We start from the raw sequence: 23,355 nt of genomic DNA, 5'->3' as shown, positions 1-23,355 counted from the left end.
GCATATAATATCAATCATACAAGAATGTGGAGGAAAACTTGAATAGCTTTATTGATAATCAAGAAAGAGAAAAGAGGATTACAACCAATTGTTCTGACCCAACATCATCCTCTCAGCAAGAAATCCCTTCTTCACCTCATGAAAATCTTAGATCACCCAACACTATGATATTTCACCAAGAAACCAACAACACTTCCTTACAAGATACAAAATTCCACCCTCTGGATCTCTGGGATGAGGGATTCATATATAAATGTTTGCGAGGGAGGTGAGCCAGCTTTTGAGATTTGATTAGTGTCCTCTCTCTTATAGTTCTTGATTCCACTTGGAGATTGATGATCTCTTACTCGTCCCTGGGCGAATGCAGAGAGGCAAGTGTCACAGGAGAAGTTTCTAGAAGATTCCATGATCCTCCACCTTGCAGATTGACCCCTCCATTTGTCCACTCTCAGCCATCTCACCCCATAGAAGGGATTTTCAGCATGCATCGCACCTACTATGTGTATTCAGGTGGGATGCAATGCACTTAGACCATGGAGCACGTGAAATGGTCCTGTTCTGACCAGTTTTGAGTAGTTTTTCATGGAGAACTTCTAGGAGATGTTGTAATCAATTGACCTTGTTCTTTTAGGGGTTGTAACAACACCTTTAGGGACTTAGGAGCCCTTGGTTTATGGAAATTTATGATTGGGGTTGCAGTGCCCAAAAATGTCTATAACAGTTGCCCCCTAAAGCATGAGGTCGTTAGTCTTTTGATGTCGGTGAAATGCTTTATCATGAGGATCCAAACTTTTTTCAAGCTGGAAGGCGACCTGTAATAAGATACAATACAATACATTATCTTCATAATATTTTCATGATCTAGCTGAGGCGGGCATTCCCATGCTCAGCTTTATAAATTCATTTTCATGTACATAGAACAGAAAATTGTCTGAGTGTAGACTAATGATTCTGGTAGAGCCATCATCCCTTAGATTGGATGATTATTTGTGCAACAATGATGTACATTTGATGTTTTTATTTTCTTGAATATATATCGCAGCCCAGATGAATGAGACTAGATCCGGGGTCTTCAATCGCATTCGATCTTCACTCAAAGTACAAGTCAATCCATGTGAGAGATGTTTTAGAGTCGAACATGGAAAGACATCGCTTGATTACCAGCCAATTATGTATGTTGTTAACAGGCACGAGAGGAATCACTGATAATGATGATGACCCTCAAGGTACTACAGTACAATTCATGTGGTGTGAATAAGTGACTTGGCGTCGAACACCACACAAAATCTTTCAGTTGAAGGCCATTGGTGTAAACCTGTCGCCGAAAGTGAGAAACTTGCCATTGAGGCATGCAAGCTTCAAAGTACTGAAAGGGTTGTTCCTAGACCAACTTCTTGGATAATGAGCGAATGTCGACAAGAAGTGATCCATCATAGGAGGGCCTTAGTGAATCCCACATCAATGACACGAAACAGAGCAAATGATTTTACTGGAGGTGAAAACGATCTAGTGATATAAGGTTCAAGGTGGTGGTCATGAAAGAATGGAGCGTGAATGTATTGCAACAGATGAGACATAGGTGAATTCTCTAAGCGACTTCTCTTGAACATATCGGCGACACTGACATGATGGATTGGTAGCATTAACCCCAAATATGGATGGTGTGATGGAACCATGGTGATGTGACCAGTGAATGGAACAACCCAACCCGACTCGGATGCGGAGTGAAAGTGTCATGTTCAAGAGCGACTTGCTACCAACAAAGTTTCTTCATGTTTTCTTCCCAATTTTTCCCCAGTCATTGCTGACTAGTACCTCTTTATTTTTTTCAAGCTTGAGGAGGATAACATATGCTTGTTCTATAATTTTCCCTTCGAGCAAACCCATCGCTATGTTTTAACGAGCTAGCGATAGTGAAACTCGTTCTTGTCTGTTATGGACAAGTTTGTCGCTATTTGGTTTTAACGAGTTTAACGACAAAGATAACTAGGTCCTTTTCAATTTTAGAGAGTCTGAAAAGGGACGTAAAGGAAACTCCAAAAATCCTTTTTCGTCATCTAATCCATTAAGTCTGAGAAAAGTATAAAATAATACAAAAGGGATAAATTTTTGGTAATTTTAACGAGCCGAACAAAACAAGCGCTCGATATTTTTGTGTAATAATCCCTTAGGTCCAAAAAGATTAAAATCTAAAGGAGGGATAACACTTCCGGTCACTTTAACGAGCTAGAGAGGCCAATGGCTTGGAAATCTTTTCATATTTTACAAGTCAGTTGAAAAGAGCTTAAAGGAGACTCCTTTTTGAGGAACGAGTGATAGATTCGGGTAGCAGCTGATTCTAGGGAAGGTTTGGAATTTTCCAATCACGGCAGTGTCACAAGGATGGCTAACAAGATCACTCTTCACAACTGTTCCTCGAAAGGGGTAAACAATCAAGTGGGGGTGAATGATCGCCGATACAGAGTGGAGGTGATGATGAGAACATGATCAAGGCTTCAAAAGGCTGATGATAGTACATTCACGATGGTTATTTACTGGAAAATAGTTCATTTTTTAATGAGCTTAAACGCTGGGGGGGAACACTTGCTCATTACTTATGTTTATTTTTTAACGAGCTTGAATTCCGCGTTAAAACTTCTCCATCTAGTCGTATAATAAGGATCTCTCATCTAAGATGCCATTTTTGTGGAGCTTGCACCTTACAAAGCTTTGCTCCGGATCCTTTCTTTATGCAAGTTAGGAAACGACCAATCCAACGAGTTTAAAGGGTTAGAGGACCTATAAATTTAAAAAATAAATGGTCGCTCTTTGCTAGCACGCCAAAAGGTTTGCATGCCCCCAGGTATAGCGAAAAATTCCTAGGTTACCAAGGATTGTTCTATTTGTGTCACAGACAAAACACTTCCTCGACGATGTCTACCGAAATAGACAAAGGTGAGTGGCGCAGATGCCCCCACTCACATAACTTTGACGAGGGAATCTTATTCCAACCTAGTCCCATTTTCCTAAATGGACTGGTGTGTCAGACTAGTCATATATCCTCCCCAGAAACCTACCCTATACCCAAGGTTTTCCTGTCGAAGTAGACCAAGGTGCATGCCCCCTGGGTTTCAGTCATGTCCTCCGTATCACTCGCGCTCATTGGGAGGATAGACTGGGGATTGATGAGAAATTCCTTGCATGAAAAGACCATTCAGGGTTGGTATATGACTATTTTCTATGTGTGAACCAAGAAATGAAAGCTGGTCTATGAGCTTGACCACTCTTCCTTCGTGTGGAAAACACATTACTCTAAAGAGTGAGGAGAAGATGGCCCCCATGCAATAAATATAGTCCCATCCAAGGAGTAGATTATAATCGAGGGGTCCTTGGAATACCATTACGTTCAAGTGAACGAATTTCCTTCTCAACATTATTAGCACATCAAGAAGGATCCCTAATGGTCGACTGGTTCCTTTGTCAAAGCCTGTTAGATTTCTCATCTCAGGCAAAAGCGATGGCGATCCAAGCACTTTCCAAGGAGTTGAGGAAAGGATACTCACAGAAGCCCCTTCATCTATGATGGTACCAGCCATGACCATTCTATATATTTGAGCAACGATTCGAAATGGTACACTAGCCGGTAAATGGGGTGTGCCTAGTAGATTCCAGTCAAAGGAAATAACTAGGTTGCTTGGAGGTGCAACCGAATAGACAGCCGAATATGACTCCGAAGAACTTACTTCCTGCGGTAAAGGAATGGGTAGACTGCCCCCATGTTCATCAGAGTTTGTGCTTATGAAGAGAATTTGAACGGTATCATTCTTGTTCTCTTCGGTGACTGTATCATCTGAAGATGGACCTACTAAAGGCAAGACCGGGTCAACTGCCACCTTGACCTTTTGACTTTCGTCTGGTGTGGATTCAGATGGTTTATCTTTAATGATAGATGCTTCGGGAGACCACAAGGGCGTGTTAGCCGGATTTTCAACTAGTGACAGACTCGGCAAGAGTTTCTTATATCTAGGAGGAAGCCGTAATGGTGAAAACGGGCGGTTGTCCAAAACTCTTTTAGCTTCGTCTAAGAAGGGACAACAATGGACGACGTGATCATCTTCACACAATTTACAAGGAAATTTATATTTTCCTTTTTGTCCAGGGGCTTCACTTTCACTAGTTGAAAGCGTACTTCCAACATGATCATCAGAGGTTGATGCCACCAGATTGTGCAAGTGAGGAGACTAGTCCCTTAAGATCTGATGGATGCAAGGACAATCTCGATGATAGTGGTCTCCTTTGCAAATGACACATGGCGATTTAGGCCTGGTCGGTGCAGCGTGTGGATCTTTGCTAGACGATGCTTGGTTTCCCCTTTTCACCTTTGGCTCCTTCTTCTTTTTCTCTTTCTTCTTCTTCTCCTTCTTCTTCTCAATTACTTGATTTTGGGCTTTATCAGCTTCATCAAGCGAAGAGGAAGGAGGAGAGGAAGAATTGGACGAAGTAGAGGGTTGGGGGGTAACTCTGGTATCGTTTAGTTGTTGACTTGATTGTTCAGGAATCACGGTGTTTTGAATGACAGAAGTTGAGAAGAGCCATATGGGAAAACCAATTGTCAATCCTGGAAGAGACAATGTGGCCATATGGGGTGCACCAGCATCTCCCCAAGAGGAGAAGGGACTAGGATTTCCTCCAAGGGGAACTCCTTGGTTGGTGTACTCCATTTTTCTCAACCTAAGACGAACGTAGGAAAGGTGATGTTTATTCCGTTTAAAACAAATTTTAGACGCTTTGACACAACTTGTTTTTTCAATTTTTAAGAATCGAGAAAAAACAAAAGATGACTCTAGTCGCCTTCGATTTTTAATGAGCCTGAAGTGACAAGTGCTCAGATGGACCTTTTCCATTAAGGAGTCTGAAAAGGAACAAAAGGGACTACTCTGGAAATCTAGATAGAGGGATTACCAAACCAATCACAAAACCGCAGAATACTTTTTACGGTACGGCAGTCAATCTTCCCGAATTCTGTGTTCAGTGCATTGCGATCGATAGGGCGGTAGACATAACTTCCTATGGATAAAGGATATAACCTATTGTGGTCTCCCAAAATATACTCGAGGTACGTGGGAGCACAAGTCCATACTGGCACTTGTCATCTCAAAGTGGAGGAATCACCCAACCAATAGTGAAAACAATAGTTACCAGGCTTTACGACGCTGGAATACGTCTCTAGCCTAGACTTCTAAATGTTGTGCGTTAGGTTCCAAAGCATTTTTAGGTTCATTAAATTTATTTTATAGTTGATCTTAAGAAATTATCCTTTCAGGTTCACCGCATGATGTAGATGTACAATTCCTAAAATGCAATCTAAGATGATAAACAGTCGTTTAATCTTCTTTTTACAATGAAAATCCTAGATACTAAGGAAAGAGAGATGGCGTTCTTTCAACAAAGAGCAGAGAGAACACACTATATGCACTTGTCCTAAATCAAACCAACAAAAATTCTAAATGAAAATGCACATGCATGTATTTGTTTTCAGCCTTCTTAATTTGTGAATGATAAAAAAAAATCTAAGTGCAAATCTTAATTATTTTTCAAAGTGACATTACTAACAAGTTTCTTTTCAAGAAAAAATCAGGACAATGACGACACTTTGCTATTTGGAATTGAAAACTTGCTTTCGACACTTGAAAAACTACTAATTGAAATCAAATACAAGAGTAATAGTGTAATCGACTATCAAGAACAATTAGATTCTCTTCTATGACTGAAAACGACACTTGCGACACTTTCAGAACAAGAAACGACAATTCAATTATGATACTTCTTTGTAAAAGAGAACTGAAAATGGCTCAAAAATGCATAAAAAATTTTACAGTTCTTTGCACAATGGAGGCGGAATAAGAGCAAGGAAAGGGGGTTTCAATAGAGGTGTACTAACTATAGGCAACAAAACTCCTGAATAGAGCTAAAAAGTATGAACACAGAAGCCAAAATCTAAGAGCAGAAGAGGTTTGATCAACGCACCTGTAGCACAAGGAAACTGAAATGCAACGCACCTAATAAAATCGGGAAGTGCGATGCATTCAGGTTTCAATGAAGAGACAGTGCGATGGACCAGGGACGAGACTTTAGCTAGGTTCCAGGTCACAGTTTGCAGCTCAGTTCAAGGATTTAGGCCGAGCAAGTGGTAATAAGTAAATCAATCACAGGGGTAGATATTATGAGGTTACTAGAACCACCACAAGGGCAATTAGAGAGCTTGTAAATCAATCGTTTAATTCATAAACAAAACCCGGAGATCAACTGAAGCAACATTGATCTACTTTGCACTTGCATAGCAAATGCAGTTCGAAGGCTAGCTGGCTTGACTTCAGGCTCCGTCTGTAAGTTTATAAAGTAAAAAAATGTAGATAAACAAACAATCTATTCGCTTCCCAGTGGAGTCGCCATTTTGTTATCAGGAAAACTAATGTCTATGCAAAGCTGCTAGTCCCACTAAGGCTGGTAGCTACCTTAGAAACAAACAAAATAAAAACTACTTTCGTTTTCCATTATGAGAAATAGATAAGAGGAGAATAAGGAGACCAACCTCTGTCTTGTGCTTGGTTCCTTGCTCGATTCCTCTCCCTTCTGATAGGTCTTCGCCACTCGCTTCCTCGTCTACCCAGCTTCAAAGAGAACTTGTAGAATCAAAGCAGCATAACACTATCCAAGAACATAGATCTATTAAAATAAACAATATAGGACCAGATGTATATTGACCACACAAATGCATATAATATCAATCATACAAGAATGTGGAGGAAAACTTGAATAGCTTTATTGATAATCAAGAAAAAGAAAAGAGGATTACAACCAATTGTTCTAACCTAGCATCATCCTCTCAGCAAGAAAGCCCTTCTTCACCTCATGAAAAGCTTAGATCACCCAACACTATGATATTGCACCAAGAAACCAACAACACTTCCTTACAAGATACAAAATTCCACTCTCTGGATCTCTGAGATGAGGGATCCATATATAGATGTTTGTAAGGGAGGTGAGTCAGATTTTGAGATTTGATTAGTGTCCTCTCTATGATAGTTCTTGATTCCACTTGGAGATTGATGATCTCTTACTCATCTCTGGGCAAATGCAGAGAGGCAAGTGTCACAGGAGAAGTTTTTGGAAGATTCCATGATCCTCCACCTTGCAGATTGACCCTGCCATTTGTCCACTCTCACCCATCGCACCCCATAGAAGGGATTTTCAACATGCATCGCACCTACTGTGTGTATTCAGGTGGGATGCAATGCACTTAGACCATGGAGCAGGTGAAATGGTCCAATTTTGAACAGTTCTGAGTAGTTTTTCATGGCGAACTTCTGGGAGATGCTGTAATCAATTGAACTTGTTCATTTAGGGGTTGGACCAACACCTTTAGGGACTTAGGAGACCTTGGTTTATGGACATTTATGATTGGGGTTGCAGTGCTCAAAAATGTCTATAACAAGTCCCATGGCAGATGAAAATAAAGATGAGGGGGCAGGATATCATATCAAAATCTTGCTCCAAGAAGCCCTCGAGCGACAAAGGAACGCGATGATGGACAACTTTGCCTAGATCCTTCCACAGCTAACCAGGGGTGACGCATCAGCTTCCAACAGCTCCTCTGGAAATGCCACATTGTTTAAGGTACAAGTTAATTTTTAAATCCCTATATTCGAGGGTCAGATAGACGTAGATGTCGTCAATAAATGGTTAAATATGCTAGAGGGTTATTTTTTTGTTCATGATTTTTCTAGTCGGGAAAATATTATTTTTTCTCTTCTCAAAGCAGCCCCCCACGTCAAGGACTGGTGGGAAACCTACTGTGAGTAGAAGGATGAAAGTACAAGCTCACTATTTTCGGCTACACCCACTTGGAATTCATTCTAGGATGCCATCAAGGAGCAGTACTACCCTCTCAAAAGCTATGAGGATCAATACATAAAGTGGACCACACTACAATAGGGAAGGGACCAAGACATGCTGAAGTTTACCAATATTTTCCATATCCTTTATACAAAGTTGGGTATCAAGGATTTGGAGCAGCATTTGGTACTCAAATACCGCGGTTGTCTACACAAGTAAATCCAGGAAGAAATAGAATTCCTGAACATATCCTCTCTCGGCACGGCGTATCGATATGTCATCAGGTTCGACCAAAAGTTTAAATAGAAGAAGCGAGACTTTGGATCTGCAAATCTGAAGTAAGGGAAAGGTGCCCCCAAACCACAGAACAAAGGACAAAGCCAAGGCGAGGCAGCTTAAGACAACCTACCAAAGCTATAATCAAAGAACAGTGTCGCGAAGCTAAAAAAGGACATAAGAAAGTGGTGTGAGTTCCATAAGAGCTCCACTCACAACACAAGTAGTCACTGGTGGTTGAGCTAAAGGTTTTAGAATCATATGCATGTTCCGACTCCGAGTCAGAAACTAAAAAGGGAGATGACAAAGGGAAGAAGATTATTGATGTGGAGCCCAACACCACCATTGCCACCACGAAGATCCAGATGGAGGAACCCAAATATCTAGAGGAGGAGGAGCATCTCTTCCACTCCTAGATGTTGGTAAAGGGCTCCTCGCTACAGTTCATTGTCAATAGCAGGAGCCAAAAGAACCTCATTTTGGCAGAGGTTGTGAAGTGGCTAGGCTTACCGACCATAGCACATCCACAATCGTACACCATCAGGTGGCTTCCCCAAGGACGGGATCTTTTCATGAGCCAACAGTGCCACCTTCCATACAACATCAAGCCCTTCACGGATGAGGTATTGTGTGACATTAATACCCTTGAAGTTTGTGATGTATTATTAGGATAACCATACTTGTAGAAGCGACATGCTTTATATGAATCAAAGCCCCGTGTTGTTATTGTTACTTTGGGAAATAAGATGTACAGGATACCGAAGGTAGCACCGCCTATCGCCATATCTTTGGTTATTGCAAAACAATGCAGTAAGATCATTTCCAAAACTAGGAAATTTGTTTTCTTGATGATATGCCCTCAAGGAAAGAAGAAGATGACGGTAGCCACGACCTCCAGACAGGGTCCCTCCGCACAACAATTACAGATGGACAAGGTCGTGAAGGAGTATGAGGACATCTTCACCTCCCCCGTAGGGGTTCCTCTACACTGTCAGGTCAAGCACTACATCAATCTAATCCCAGGGGTGCCGCTGCCCAATGGGCGAATCTATTAGCACTTCGTTTTAGAGAATGATGAAATCAAGAGGCAGATTCAGGGGATGCTGCAGAAAGGTCACATCCGTCTGAGTTCATCGCCCTGTGGGAGCCCGATCGTGTTGGTAAAAAGGAATGATGGGACTTGGAGACTCTGTATTGACTATCGAGCGCTGAACAAGATCACTATCCATAACTAGTACCCGATCCCATGGATTGATGACCTCCTTGACCAACTAAAGGGGGGAAATATTCAGCAAGATTGGTTTGAAGTTAGGATATCACCAGGTACTAATCGAACCCTTCGATGTGTGGAAGACAACCTTCAAAGCCAACGAGGGCCTTTCCGAATGGTTGGTTATGCCTCTTGGATTGACAAATTCTCCTACAACCTTCATGAGGCTAATGGATGACATCTTGTGGCCATTCACAAACTCATTTGTAGTGTTATACTTGGATGACATCCTGATCTTCAGCCAGAGTTGGGAAGAGCACCTCCACCACATCCGACAGGTTCTCCAAACACTACGGCAACACAAGATATGTGCCAATTTGGAGAAATGAACTTTTCGCATGACCTAGGTTCAGTATCTGGGATACATTATTGATAAATAGGTGGTGCATGTGGATCTATCCAAGATCCAAGTCATTCAGGATTGGCCATATCCAACCACTTTGACAGATCTCTACAACTTTCCAGGTCTTGCCAACTTCTACCATAGGTTCATGTTGGGATTTTCTCGTATCACTTGGCCCTTGAGTCAAGTCATCAAGGGAGAAGCGAAAGCAAAATTATTTTTGTCTGAATCTCAATAGAAGGCATTCACAGGGTTGAAAGATTGCCTCTGCTCAGCACTAGTGCTCGTATTACCAGACTTGCAACAACCATTTGAGGTTGAGACAGATGCCTTTGACTATGCTATTGGGGCAGTGCTTACTCAACATGGGCATCTAGTGGCATATCACAGTGAAACACTTTCAGACACAGTCCAAAAGTATCCCACTTATGACAAAGAGATGTATTCCATTGTGCAGGCCTACCGACAATGGAAGCATTACATTTCGGGGAAGGAAATGGTCATCCACACAAACCACTGACCCTTGTAGTTCATACAGACCCAAGGGCAATTGCAAAATGATTGCCATCAGAAGTGGTCCACATAGTCACAACAGTTCCATTTGAATATCAAGTATAAGAAGGGCAGCACCAATAATGTTGTAGATTGCCTCAGTCGACCACCGATCATGGCATTAACCACTGTGCTCAACTCTTGTGGGCATGAGACTTTTGATCAGCCACTTCTCTATGAAAGCGACCCAGAGTTTGACCACACATACCAGACACTCTTGGAGGATCAACATGTTCCAAATTTTCACCTCCAGGATGCCCTTTTATGCCACCTAGGTCACCTTTGTGTTCCTTCAAGCGAGCGTGCCAAGATGATTTGGGAAGCACACTACAGTCAGGCTACTGGTCATTTTGGGGTTGAGAAAATGGGGGCAGTACTAAAAAATTATTTCTATTGGCTGAATCATTGGTAGGATTTCGGGAAGTACATCAGATCATGCACTGCCTGTGCCATTGCCAAACCGACCATCAAGAAGCAAGGCTTATATACCTCGCTGCCTACCCCGAGTTGACCTTTGGAATACATCTCTATGGATTACATGTCAAGCCTTCCTTCTACTAAGCATGGAAATGACTGTGTTTTTGTGGTCATTGACAAGTTCTCAAAGATGGCCATTATGGCGGCCTGCAAGAAAAATATCATAGCAGAAGCCACTGCTAAATTCTTCTTTGAATGAGTGTGGGTACACTTTGGGACCCCACAATCTATCATCATAGATCGGGATAACAGGTTCCTCAATACATTTTGGTCTAGTCTCTGGTTAATTCTGGACACCAAACTCACTAAGTCCACAGCCTTCCATCCTCAAACTGATGGCTAGACAGAGGTTGTCAACAAGATGATCGTACACATTCTGCGCATGTACAAATCAAAGCATCCGCACACATGGGACGAGAGCCTCCCCTATGTTTAGCACAGCTACAACCGAGCTCTCCACAGTTCGACTGGCCACAGCCCTTTTTAGGTGGGCTTGGGATTCTAGCCACTATTTCCCATTTATGTTGCCATGCCATTTGCAACTACTCACGCAGATTTGGCTCATGTTCAATTTGAAATAGATAAGGAAAATAGCTTCATTGAGCACATCCAACATATTTTCCAGTAGGTCCATGACATTCTAGAGAAATCAAATGCCAAGTACAAGTAACGACATGATCAACATTAGCTTCCACACAAGTTTCAGGTGGGAGACAAAGTCTAGTTGCATTTGCAAAAGGAAGGCCTTACCGGAGCCTATAAGAAACTCAAACCACTCCGATATGGTCCTGTTTAAGGCTCAAAAAATCAGGTCTACAGCAAGGGGAATAACCACCCATTTCAGACCTTAAAGTAGCTCCTTTTCCATTTGGAATAGTGGCTCTGACTAGGGATAATGGGACGAGCTTCCTAATTTGTTTATGATGTGTGTACTAATGGGATGATGATTTTCTTTTTGGGGTTTTATGGGGTGAATTCTTGTTCTAAATCTAATCTATCCTTTAACTATCATATGCAATTTGTTCCAATGAAGGAAAAAATCTAACTTTAAACTCTCCTGGGAGTGATGTCTCACTTATGCGATCTAAAATAATTTCTAGCAACAATTGGTAATATAAATCATTCAATCACCATGAGAAAAGAATCCATTAAAAATGAATTGTTTCTTATAAAAAGTTAGCCAAAAAATTTATGAGAAACATATCGCATAAGAGTTATTCATATACTCAGCATAAAAAAAAAGGTTATCACCATACGGAAGTGCAATAATGACAACTAAAGATCCAGAATTTCATATATCAATAACTGAAAATATATTTATCACTGGGCACATAAGTAAAAAGTATCAAGAGATAAAAATACCATTGGTAATAAGTTCTACTCATGAGCTGCAACAATATAGATTTATCATCAAACAACTCAACATCCACTAAGAGTACAAAAGTGCATTTTAGTAGCAAACATCAAACTCATAAAAATAAATCTCATTCTATTCATTTTATAAAAACCTCCTTAGTGGGGGGAAAACTGCACATTCTGAAGAATTGTTTTGATAAAACTCTTGACCCCTCTCTAAATTCATGAGAGGGGTTTAAATAATACTATAATGAAATCTAAAAATAAATATTACAAAAATAAATGAGAAGGTTTAAACCACCTGCCTCATTTTAAGCAAAAATGAACTAAAACAAAACAAAACTATATCTATGACAAATTCTGTATCTTATCCTTCAGATTGCAAATGTCCAGCATCGGTTTCAAGAGTGTCGGTTGGCCGAATTCAGCTCCTAACTGTCCTGCAAATATGGCATTAGCTAGCACTAGCACTATCTTCTCGGCAAAGGTTATGAGGCATTTTAGGGTCATCCATTGGCTATGTGGCTTTACCAAGTACTGCTAGTATGTGTCCTAGTTTAACTTATTTACCTTTTTAATCGCCTCTGCCTTTTCCTCTACTATTTTTTTCCACTTTGTTTGAAGTTTTTATGCCTTTGAGAGGAAGCCTAGAGTAGTCTCTGATATCAAATTGGCCTTGTGCAGTTTTTCATTTATGCACTCAATGACACTATTTGTTGTTATCGCTACCTCTTCCATCACCTGTTCTTCTTCTTTAAGCTATGAATCCCATTTTGCAGATAAAATTTCTTTGTACGATTCATCGATTCTGGGCAATTCAGGTCTTTTACCTTATGCTAATCTTTTCCAGTACAAGAAGTTTGAAACCTTCTTAAAAATTGAATCATAATCATGTCGTAAGTCTATGACTTGATTTTTAATATTATTGCTCATTTCACAATGGGAATTCCATTGCGAGATCTTCTGGCAGAGTATTTCTTCCTCTTGCAAGAGATAGGCATTAAGAGTGAGTTCTTCTGTGATAAATTCCCTAATTTTGGGATCCTCCTTATGCAGTTCTATCATAGCTTGTAACTGTTCTTCTTTATTGGCCAAACTATTTTGATGATTCAATTGCATCTGCTGGAAGTCTTGTTGGAGTTTTATTAGCTATGTTTTTACTTCTTGACTGATGCTAACTTATTGTAGTTGTTGCTCCAAAAACAAAATTCTATCCTCCTCTTTTAGTAGCACTTGAACTTTTGTTGCTTTATCAATTATTGCCGAAGCATATGCTCCTACGATTTGAGAGAGCCTAGTTAAATTTTTCGATGGGTCTGTAGTTGGGTCTTTCCACAGAAAATCCAAAGGTTCATCCTTTGGAGCAAGCATGGCATATATTTTCCTTTTCTTCCTTTGCCTCTTGATAACAAACTTATGTTGCAAGCTATAAAATATGTCTAGAGGAGGAATCTCCTCTATCTTTAGTACAATTCCAGATGACGGAGCAACAGGAATATGCTCCATTTCTTGAGTATTGGTAGCCCCTTCTACCACCATTTCTGTGGTTGTCTCTCTTAGATTTTTTAGTGGCTCTGTGCTTTGTTCCTAAATGTTGATTAACTCATTAAAATTCTCCAATTCCCTTTCTAGATCCACTATAAGTCACTTTGTTCACTTTCTAAGGGGAGTGAGAACTTCAGCTTGTTCTGGGGGCAAAACCTACTGGTCAGGATTTTCAGTAGATTGAGCTATGTCTTTAACTAACCCTTCAATTTTGTTGTGTTCACTCTTGGATTGTTTGTCCGACTTTTCAGCTGATTCTTTTTCAGAATTTGATTTAGACTTCTCTTCTTTTGAACTACCACTTATGCTAACATTGGGAGTAGGCTCCCTTATTGGTTCAATGAGAAATTGGTCCAAAGGGACCTTTGTTAACCTTTGTTTTCTGTAATTGTCAAACTTTTGAAGTTCTTCTTAGTTAAACTAAATTTGTGCCATATGTAGAACCTCTCTAAAAGTGTGCTTCTGCAAAAAGACATCATCAAAGGGATCTTCTTCATTGGTAAACACTTTTATTTTAACCGCTGTAGTAAAATTCTTTACAACACCAAAGGGATCGTACTGGCTCCCTGGGAACTTTGGTAGCTATAAACATTGCATATTATCAACCTCTTTAAAAGCATGACCTATGTAAAATAATGCCAAAGCTCCACATACTACAGGGAATTGAGGCCAAATGGCGTTTTTAGAATCTTTGAGCACTTTTCTCATTCCCCTAATGACACAAGTCTAGTAGGCTATTTCCCTGGCCATTAGTTTATCGGGGACATAAAAAGGAAGTACATGGGGTGAAGCAATGCTGCCAAACACCCTGATGTATGTGAACAACTCCTCTCCAAACCACCTTCCCACAGGGAGAATGTCAATTTCAGCTTCTGGGGAAAATCTTGGGGTGTCTTTATTGTAGAGAATTTTATAAATAGGGAGCATAACTCCATGATAGATTTTGTTGAAATTTGGGATGAAATTTGATTCCCATAATACTTTGTGATAAACCTAAATGGGAAGAGGATTCTGTAGTGTCCACTTCCATCCCATAATAGGAAAATTGGAGAAAAAACGAATGGCATCCATGACATAGGCACTCAAAAATAATGGAGGATAAACTCTTGAAGTAAAACTTCTTTTAGTTTGATATGCTAAAATAGCAGAAGCTAAATTATCTGATAAAATTTGGGCCCAATCCATTATGGTGGCATTGGTAGCTGCATCCAATAAAGATAACCACTCTGATGAAAACTTATTGATATTTGGCCTCCCAAACAGTCTACACAACATTGCAGCGGAAAAATAGTAAGGAGAAGAAAGAGAGCCAGTGGCATACATACCATTTTTATCCTTCTTTAATCTTTCCTCGTTTTTCGACCACTGCTTTGTACATTTTTCCAAGTCTTCGTTCTCCTTGGCAAACTTCTCTACAAACTGCTTCTTGTAGCTAGCTTGGGGTTCTGGCAAGTGATAAATGTGTCTCAGATTATTTGGGGCAAATGACCCCATGACTAGCTGATTGGCCGTCTTGAACTCCCTATCAGATATGTCTACATGATCTATGATCCATTTCACCATATCTGTGTAGGGGAGTATCTTTGGCCTCGCTGCAATACGGTGTAGGAATAAGCATGCAAGCTTCGTTAGGGATGCTTCAGAGGAGCCACGTTCATCTGCTGTAACTGTAACCTTCATAATTCTTGGGTTTTCCTCTTCTAACAATCTATACATGGATTCCTAGGTAGATATCACTGCATCCCTAGTACAAGTGGTTTCTGCAAATAGTGGAGTCATTTCTATTTTCTTAGATGCAGGTGCTTTGCCTTTCTTTCCCATATCATCGTGTAATACACTCTATGTAGTCGTCCTAAAAATTGCAAGGAAAGAGCAAGGATATGATAAGGATGATAATGAATACAGGAAATATCAATAGAAAGAAAAAAATAAGGTGACGAGAAAACTTTAATTCTTCAATCATATCAAAGTATATCACCTTGCGTGAAATGGTCCTTTATCCTGATCCAAACTGTTTTTAATAAATGGCCACTAGCGGACTGTTAAGTTAAATTTAATGTTCATAACTTTGCATTGAAGTGACGGAAAGTAATTTTATTGAACTATGAGCCCTTAGATCTCCTATAAAAGCAATTTTGCAATTTTCTTTGCAATATCGCAGATCACAATATCGCAGAACCTGTTATCGTTAGAAATCATCATTTCATCTGGCAGCTGCGATATATGATTTGCGAGAGGCTTATTGCATTTCAAAATATTTGTGCATTTACATAAAGTAGCATGGTTGCTTTTGGAATTTCCAATGTGACAAGGTTGTAATACTTTGTGATCTCGCATTCTCTCAAATTACATTTTTGAGGAGTTCTTTCATAAGAGATGCCTGCTGTGATATTTTGTGATGCAATAATATCGTTTAAAATCGGGTTTTTTAAAGCTTATCTTAATGTTCGAGACCTTCTGCTTATAAAGTTTTTCTTAGGTCTTGTGGTGATATAGCGCTTTTATAAGGTAACTCATAGTTTGTGATGTTTCATGCGCTTGGGGTATGAAAAGGTAAATTTACATGTTTTAGCAAGTTCTACTTTGATATCTTGTTTTATTCTAAAAAGAAAAGGCAACATTAAATGCTAAGATTTGATCTTTTGGAAGGGTCCCCATTTATTAATGTTATTGCTAACACTAATAAAATGGGGGTTGTTGATGGTCACAACAATTGGCGATTCACTTGAAAGAACCAATTATCTCTGATGGTTTTTCGAATTTTCTAAAACTTCTAAAATAGAACAAAAGAACGAGTAAAAGTTTTCAGAAGGATAGCACTTGACCCTATGTTTCAAAAACAAAGATTAATTTTCCTAACCACTTCCACTTATACAAGCGAAAAAAAAAATTTGAAAAGAGACACTATTCTTTTTGTGGAAACCAAAAAGTAAACATTTTCAACCTGTTTTATTATCAAAAAAAAAAAAACTAAACTAAAAACAATAATTTACAAAAAATAGAAGAGATCATCTTCTATGGGAAATATTTTTTAAGGATTTGTCCATTAACAGGTAAAGACTCTCTTTTCCCTACTAAATCTTGTAGCATGAAAGTTGATGGACTTATGATTTCAACAATCTGGAATGGTCCAAGCCACATCATTTGGAATTTAGTATGCTTGCCTTTCTCTTCATGGGCTTCATCCCATTTCAATACTAAGTCTCCAAGATGAATGTCTTTTCTAGACACCATTTTTGAATCAAAAGAAGCTTTTACTAATTGTTGATGATGTGCATGGGTAATTCTGGCTTTTTCTCATTCCTCTTCAAGCTTAAGGATCTACAATTGTCTTAATTGCAAGGATGAGGAAGGAGTTTCTTCAATGAATTGAACCAAGGCTAAAGAAGGAATAGATATATTTGTTAGGAGGAGCACTTCTTTCCCATAAACTAAATTAAAAGGAGAAGTGCCAATAGAAGTTTTCTGAGTTATTCAATCTACTCAAAGATCGTACATTAAAGACTTATGCCAGTTTCTATGATTTTGATCAATAGTTCATTTAATGATTCTAATAAGGTTTTTGTTTGTTGATTCAGCCAACCCATTTCCTTGTAGATAATAATTGACAGAATACTTAAGCTTAAAACCTCTTTTGAGCACAAATTCAGTCATAGAATTACCTGAGAAATATGATGCATTATCGAACATTAAAGTAGAAGGTAAGCCAACCCTAGTAATTATGAATTGATCTATGAATTCAATGATACTCTCAAAATTGGCTGACTTGAGTGGGACTACTTCTACCCATTTAGTAAAGTAATTGGTAGTAGTAAGGATGTACTTATGCTGTTTAGAAGAGTTGTTGGCATTATGATTCAAGTGTTGTCCTTGATGGCAACTCACTCAGAGGATGGTACAGGTGCTCAGAGGTTGGTACAGGTGATGGCAACTTAATCAGAAGACAGATCTCAGTACAGCATACCAAGGAAGCTCATACACGCCGTTTCGTTAAGCCCAAGTCGCGTGTACACGCAAGTTCGATTCATAAAAAGCGCGTGTATGTGGAAAGGTTCATTTGGTCCATGGTGGTTAGTCCTTGGAAGTTGTGCCTATGATTTCGGACCATTGTGTCTCGACGGGCGTGTCGATCCCTAGTTTTGAAGTTGATGGTATTGTGTTACTATGGTTTTGGCTCTTGGTATTGAGTTAGGACTAAGACTATATAAGGAGAAGAAGATCATTAGGCAAGATCATCTTTCGACAAGGCTTGAATATCTAAGAGAGAAAGAGATCTGATATGCAGGTTCTGGGTTGCTTGATCTAAGCCAAGGAGAGATCACATCGGTTGATGGAAGACTAGATCTAAGGATAGATCGGGATCTAATGGTTTGAAATGCACTATCATGATATGGTTGATTATGCGTATTTCTAGATCTGCATATTGTCGCAATGTTACGTTTTGGATCTAACTAATGTCTGGTACAGCTGCAAATTGAGAAAGTTTAGTTTTAGATCTGTACGCAGGTTGGCTTCGGTAAAAGAGTGTGTATACGCGGGTTTTGCTCATTGAAGTAGCGTATATCTTTTGAAGCTTGATTTTGGGTTTACAGTGGGGTCTGACTGTTATTGCAGAATTCTGTAGTCTGCTCTGTGTTTTGGTAACTGGTGATTGACAGGGTTCAGTGGTTCAGTGATTCAAAGTTTGGTTGTTTTATGCTTCAATGATCTGTTGTGGAAATTGAATGATTTGTGGTCTTCAGATTGTAATGTTGTGCTTCAGGAATATCCAAGTCTGAAAATGTATGAAAAGTGATATCTGAAAGAAGGAAGATTGTAGGTCAGCACCTACGTACTAGTATCTTGGCTAGTACAAGAGCAAAGGGGGTTGGAGCTCCCTTCCAAGGAAGTTTGGAGAACGAGAGAAGGTTGAAGCCTTCTGCAGGTTGTAGCCTGCGTACTGGTATAAGGCTGCACCAGTACAAAAGATTGTAAACTGAAGTTTCATATTAAAGAAAGATAGAGACAACTTGCAGCAGGTGGTTTTCACCCACATTGGGTTTCCACCTTATATCTTGGTGTTCATGTGTGTGGCTTTTTATCTGTTCTGTTTTACTGCACATGTTTACTGTTAATGTGATGAATAATGTCCTGATGCACTTAATTGAAGAAAAAGCTAACTAAATTGTGAGTTTTCTTCCTATACGCTGTTTTACTTCGTCACAGTAGCGTGTACACGCTGGTTCACTTAACTGAAGTAGCGTATATGTTTCTGAGCATTTAAAAAGTTTGATTAATCAGATAATACTGATTCACCCCCCCTCTCAGTATTATTTCCAACAATTGGTATCAGAGCAGGTCCTTCAGAGAAGCTTGATCGCTTGAAGGAAGATCATTCATCATGAGCAACTACGAGAAAGAAGCATCAATCAGGCCACCGGTTTTTGATGGAACAAATTTCAATTATTGGAAGGTAAGAGTTACTGCATATCTTCAATCTCTTGGTACAGAAGTTTGGGACATTGTAGAAACAGGCTATGCTTTTCCTTCAGCTACTCCTACAGATCCAGCTGAGAAAAAGGCATATGAAACAAATGCAAAAGCAGTCAGTACTCTATTAGGAAGTATATCTCAAACAGAATTCATGAAGGTCATGCACTTCAAATCAGCAAAAGAGATATGGGACAAAATGATCACTAGCTATGAAGGAGATGAACAGGTAAAGCAAGCTAAACTTCAAACTCTCAGGATTCAATATGAGACCCTCAAGATGTATAATGATGAAAGTGTGGCTAATTATTTTCTTCGGGTAGATGAGATTGTTAATTGTATGAAAAATCTGGGTGAAGAAATAAAAGAGACTATAGTAGTTCAAAAGATTCTAAGATCATTATCCCCCAAGTTTGAATCTAAAGTATCTGCAATAGAAGAAAAGGAAAATCTCAAAGTTCTCACTATGTCTCAGCTACATGGAATTCTAACTGCTTATGAAATGAGAAAGGGAGGTCCATCAGACAGAAGGGAAGCTGCTTTTAAGGCATCAAGAAAAGAAGATTACTATGAAGCAGGCCATGTTCCAGAAGAAGAGGAAGAAGAATCAAACTTTGTCAGAAATCTTCAAAGGGGTGCTGGAAGGTTCAGAGGTAAGCTACCTTTCAAATGCTTTGCTTGTGGAAGAGTAGGTCATTATGCTGCAAAATGTCCTAATAAGGATAAAGGAAAAGAACCTGCTAGATGGAATAAGAAACAAAGTGCAAATAAGAAAAGCTACTACACCCATGAAGATAGTGATGGCTTATCAAACAGTGATGAAGATGAACAAGGTAATAAATATAAGCTATTAATGGCATTTGAAGATGATGATTATGAGGATGCTGTAGATGTGGATAATCTCTATAATGAAATTACTAGACTCAAGAGATGCATAGAAGAAAAGAGTGTGATCATTGATACTTTGCAATTTCAAATTGATGAAAAGGAAAAACATCTTGAAAAACTAGAAGGTGAAATTGTTGGTCTCAGAAAAGAAATTGAGAAAACAAAAACTATTAATCTTAAGTTTGTCAAAGGATCTGAAACTTTGGATGAGATTATCAATGTGCAGCGGTCTCCTCTAAACAAGACAGGTTTGGGCTATAATGGAGAAACCTCTCAAGCATCCACCTCAAAAAGTTATCTTGATGCAGCAAGAAGAAATGAGCAGAAGAACAATGAAGATAATCAGGTAAAGCAGGGACGAATTACAAACAGAAACTATCAGGGACAATCCTTCTTAAGGGTGAACAAAAGCTACAACCAACCACAGGTAAAATCTTCTCAGTTTGGCACAAGAATAGATGAAAATAGAAATTACAATCAGTTGGCTGGTAGATTCAATAACCGCAGAAGCTTCTTCAATGGACAATGCTTTTCTTGCCATAACTTTGGTCACAAAGCAGCTCAATGTGTTGCATATAAAACAATCATGACTAGGGAAGCTCAAAAACAAAGAAGTATGACAGGGATTACAAAGAGGACCTATAACAACTTTTCAGTTCTTGAAAATGAAGTTGAATGTTCTATTTGCAATAATTTTGGTCATAAAGAGTCTGAATGCAGGAGCAGGTTTCAGGAGAAAAAGGAACAAGCCACGAGCACCAAAAAATGGAGAATAAAAGAACCTCAGACAGAAAGATGTGGGATAGCGTTTTATGCAGAAGGACAGGAAAATCTATGGTACATTGACAGTGGATGTTCGAAACATATGACAGGTGATAAAGAAAAACTCGAATCTTATTCTACTTTAGAAAAGGGAAAGAAAGTTTCTTTTGGAAATGATACTCCTGCAACTATAAAAGGAAAAGGTATTGCTCCTTTGAAAGAAAAGGTTAAGGCTGGAAATGTTTTGTATGTTGATGGATTGAAGCATAATCTTCTAAGTGTCAGCCAAATGTGTGATCAAAAAACCGAGGTTATTTTCAGATCGAATGGATGTCTTGTTCGTGATCTTGATACAGGTAAAACAGTTCTCAAAGGCAAAAGAACTCCAAATAATCTGTACATATTTGAAGAAGGACAACAACAATGCTATCTTAGCAAGGATGAAGAGCACTGGTTATGGCATCGAAGGTTGGGACATCTAAGCTTCTCACAAATAAGGAAAGCATGCAAATATCAGGCAGTTCGCGATCTTCCAGATATCAAAATTCCAGACAACACCATATGCAAATCTTGTCAGTTTGGAAAGCAAACCAGAACTAACTTTCCAGAGAAGGAAGGATCAGCTAGCTTGCCTCTTGAGCTAGTTCATACAGATGTATGTGGTCCATTTAGGAAAAGGACACCTCGAGGAGAAGAATATCTGATATTATTCATTGATGATTTCTCAAGGTTTGTTTGGTTAGGGCTTATGAAGCACAAAGATGAAGCATTCGAAAAATTCAAATCCTTCAAAGCATTGGCTGAAAATGAATCAGGACACAAAATTAAGTGCCTCAGATCTGACAGAGGTGGGGAGTTCACATCAAATGAATTTTTCGATTTCTGCGATGAACATGGGATAAGAAGAGAATTCTCTACAGCTAGAACTCCTCAGCAAAATGGGGTTGTGGAAAGAATGAACAGAACTATCCAACAAATGGCTCGTGCTATGCTCGATGAATCAGGTACTCCTGCAACCTTCTGGGGTGAAGCTGCACATGCTGCTGTTATCATTCTTAACAAAACAAATGTCCGAGTAAACAGCACTCAAACACCTCATGAGCTTTGGAGTGGTAAAACTCCTTCCGTGAAGCATTTCAAAATCTTTGGGAGCAAATGTTATATTAAGAACACTGATGAGCAACTTGGCAAACTTGAACCTAGAGCAGATGAGGGCATTCTTCTTGGTTATTCTCCACATAGCAAAGCATACAAGTGCTACAATAAAAGACTTGGCAGAATTGTTGACAGTATTGATATAGTGGTTGATGAGAAGGGATATATTCCTAGGCAAGTTCATCATGAAGACATTGAAGAAGATGAAGGTTACTCTCAAAGGCGAAATGATGAAGAAGAAGAACCTCAAGAAGAAGAAGAATCTCAAGAAGAACCAGAGGAGCAGACAAGAATAGAAGAGAAGACTCCATCCAGATATGTCCAAAAGAATCATCCAGAAACTCAGATTGTGGGGCAGAAAGAAGCAGGAGTACAAACAAGAAGGACACTTGCAGAAGCTTCAAGCTACTTGGCTCTACTCTCCTCCATTGAACCACAAAATGTGAAAGAAGCATGCAAAGATGAATGTTGGGTCAAAGCAATGGATGAAGAACTTGAGCAAATCGAAAGGAACAACACTTGGGAATTAGTTCCTAGACCAAAAGATAAGAATGTAATAGGAACAAAATGGGTCTTCAAGAATAAGTTAAATGAAAATGGAGAAGTAATTAGAAACAAGGCCAGACTTGTTTGTAAAGGGTATGCACAGCAAGAAGGAATAGATTTTGAAGAGACCTTTGCTCCTGTGGCAAGACTAGAGGCCATCCGAATGTTCCTTGCTCTCTCAAGCTTTCAAAACTTCAAGGTATTTCAAATGGACGTGAAATCAGCCTTCCTGAATGGAGACTTAGAAGAAGAAGTATATATTGAGCAGCCAGATGGGTTCATTCTTGGAAATGATCCAAACCTTGTATGCAGATTGAAAAAGGCACTCTATGGGCTCAAACAAGCTCCAAGGGCTTGGTACTATCGGTTGGACAAATATCTTCACCAACAAGGCTTTTCAAAAGGATCAGCAGATAGCAATCTCTATATAAAAGTTGAAAATAACAAATTGCTAATTCTTGTTGTTTATGTAGATGATATTATTTTTGGCAGCAATGAAGAGACCATGAGTCAAAACTTTGCCTTGGTTATGCAGAAAGAATTCGAAATGTCACTTCTTGGAGAATTGACATATTTTCTTGGATTGCAAATCCAACAAAGTGAAGGAGGTATCTTCTTGTCTCAAACCAAATACCTCAAGCAGATCTTGAAGAAGTATGGCATGGAAGAGTCAAAGCCAGTATGTACACCCATGGTTACAGGATGCAGCCTCAGTGCAAATGATGAATCAGCAGCAGTCCACCAACCCACTTATAGATCCATGATTGGGAGTTTGCTTTATTTGACAGGTACTCGACCAGATATTACACATGCAGTAGGAATGGTTGGAAGATTTCAAGCC

Source organism: Pinus tabuliformis, chromosome 5_1 (genome assembly GCF_031772625.1).
Source record: "Pinus tabuliformis cultivar Carrire ecotype Pingquan chromosome 5_1, CPIR1, whole genome shotgun sequence".
Lineage (NCBI taxonomy): Eukaryota > Viridiplantae > Streptophyta > Pinopsida > Pinales > Pinaceae > Pinus > Pinus tabuliformis.
The sequence above is the reverse complement of the archived record's forward strand: the minus strand, read 5'-3'. Positions refer to the sequence as shown.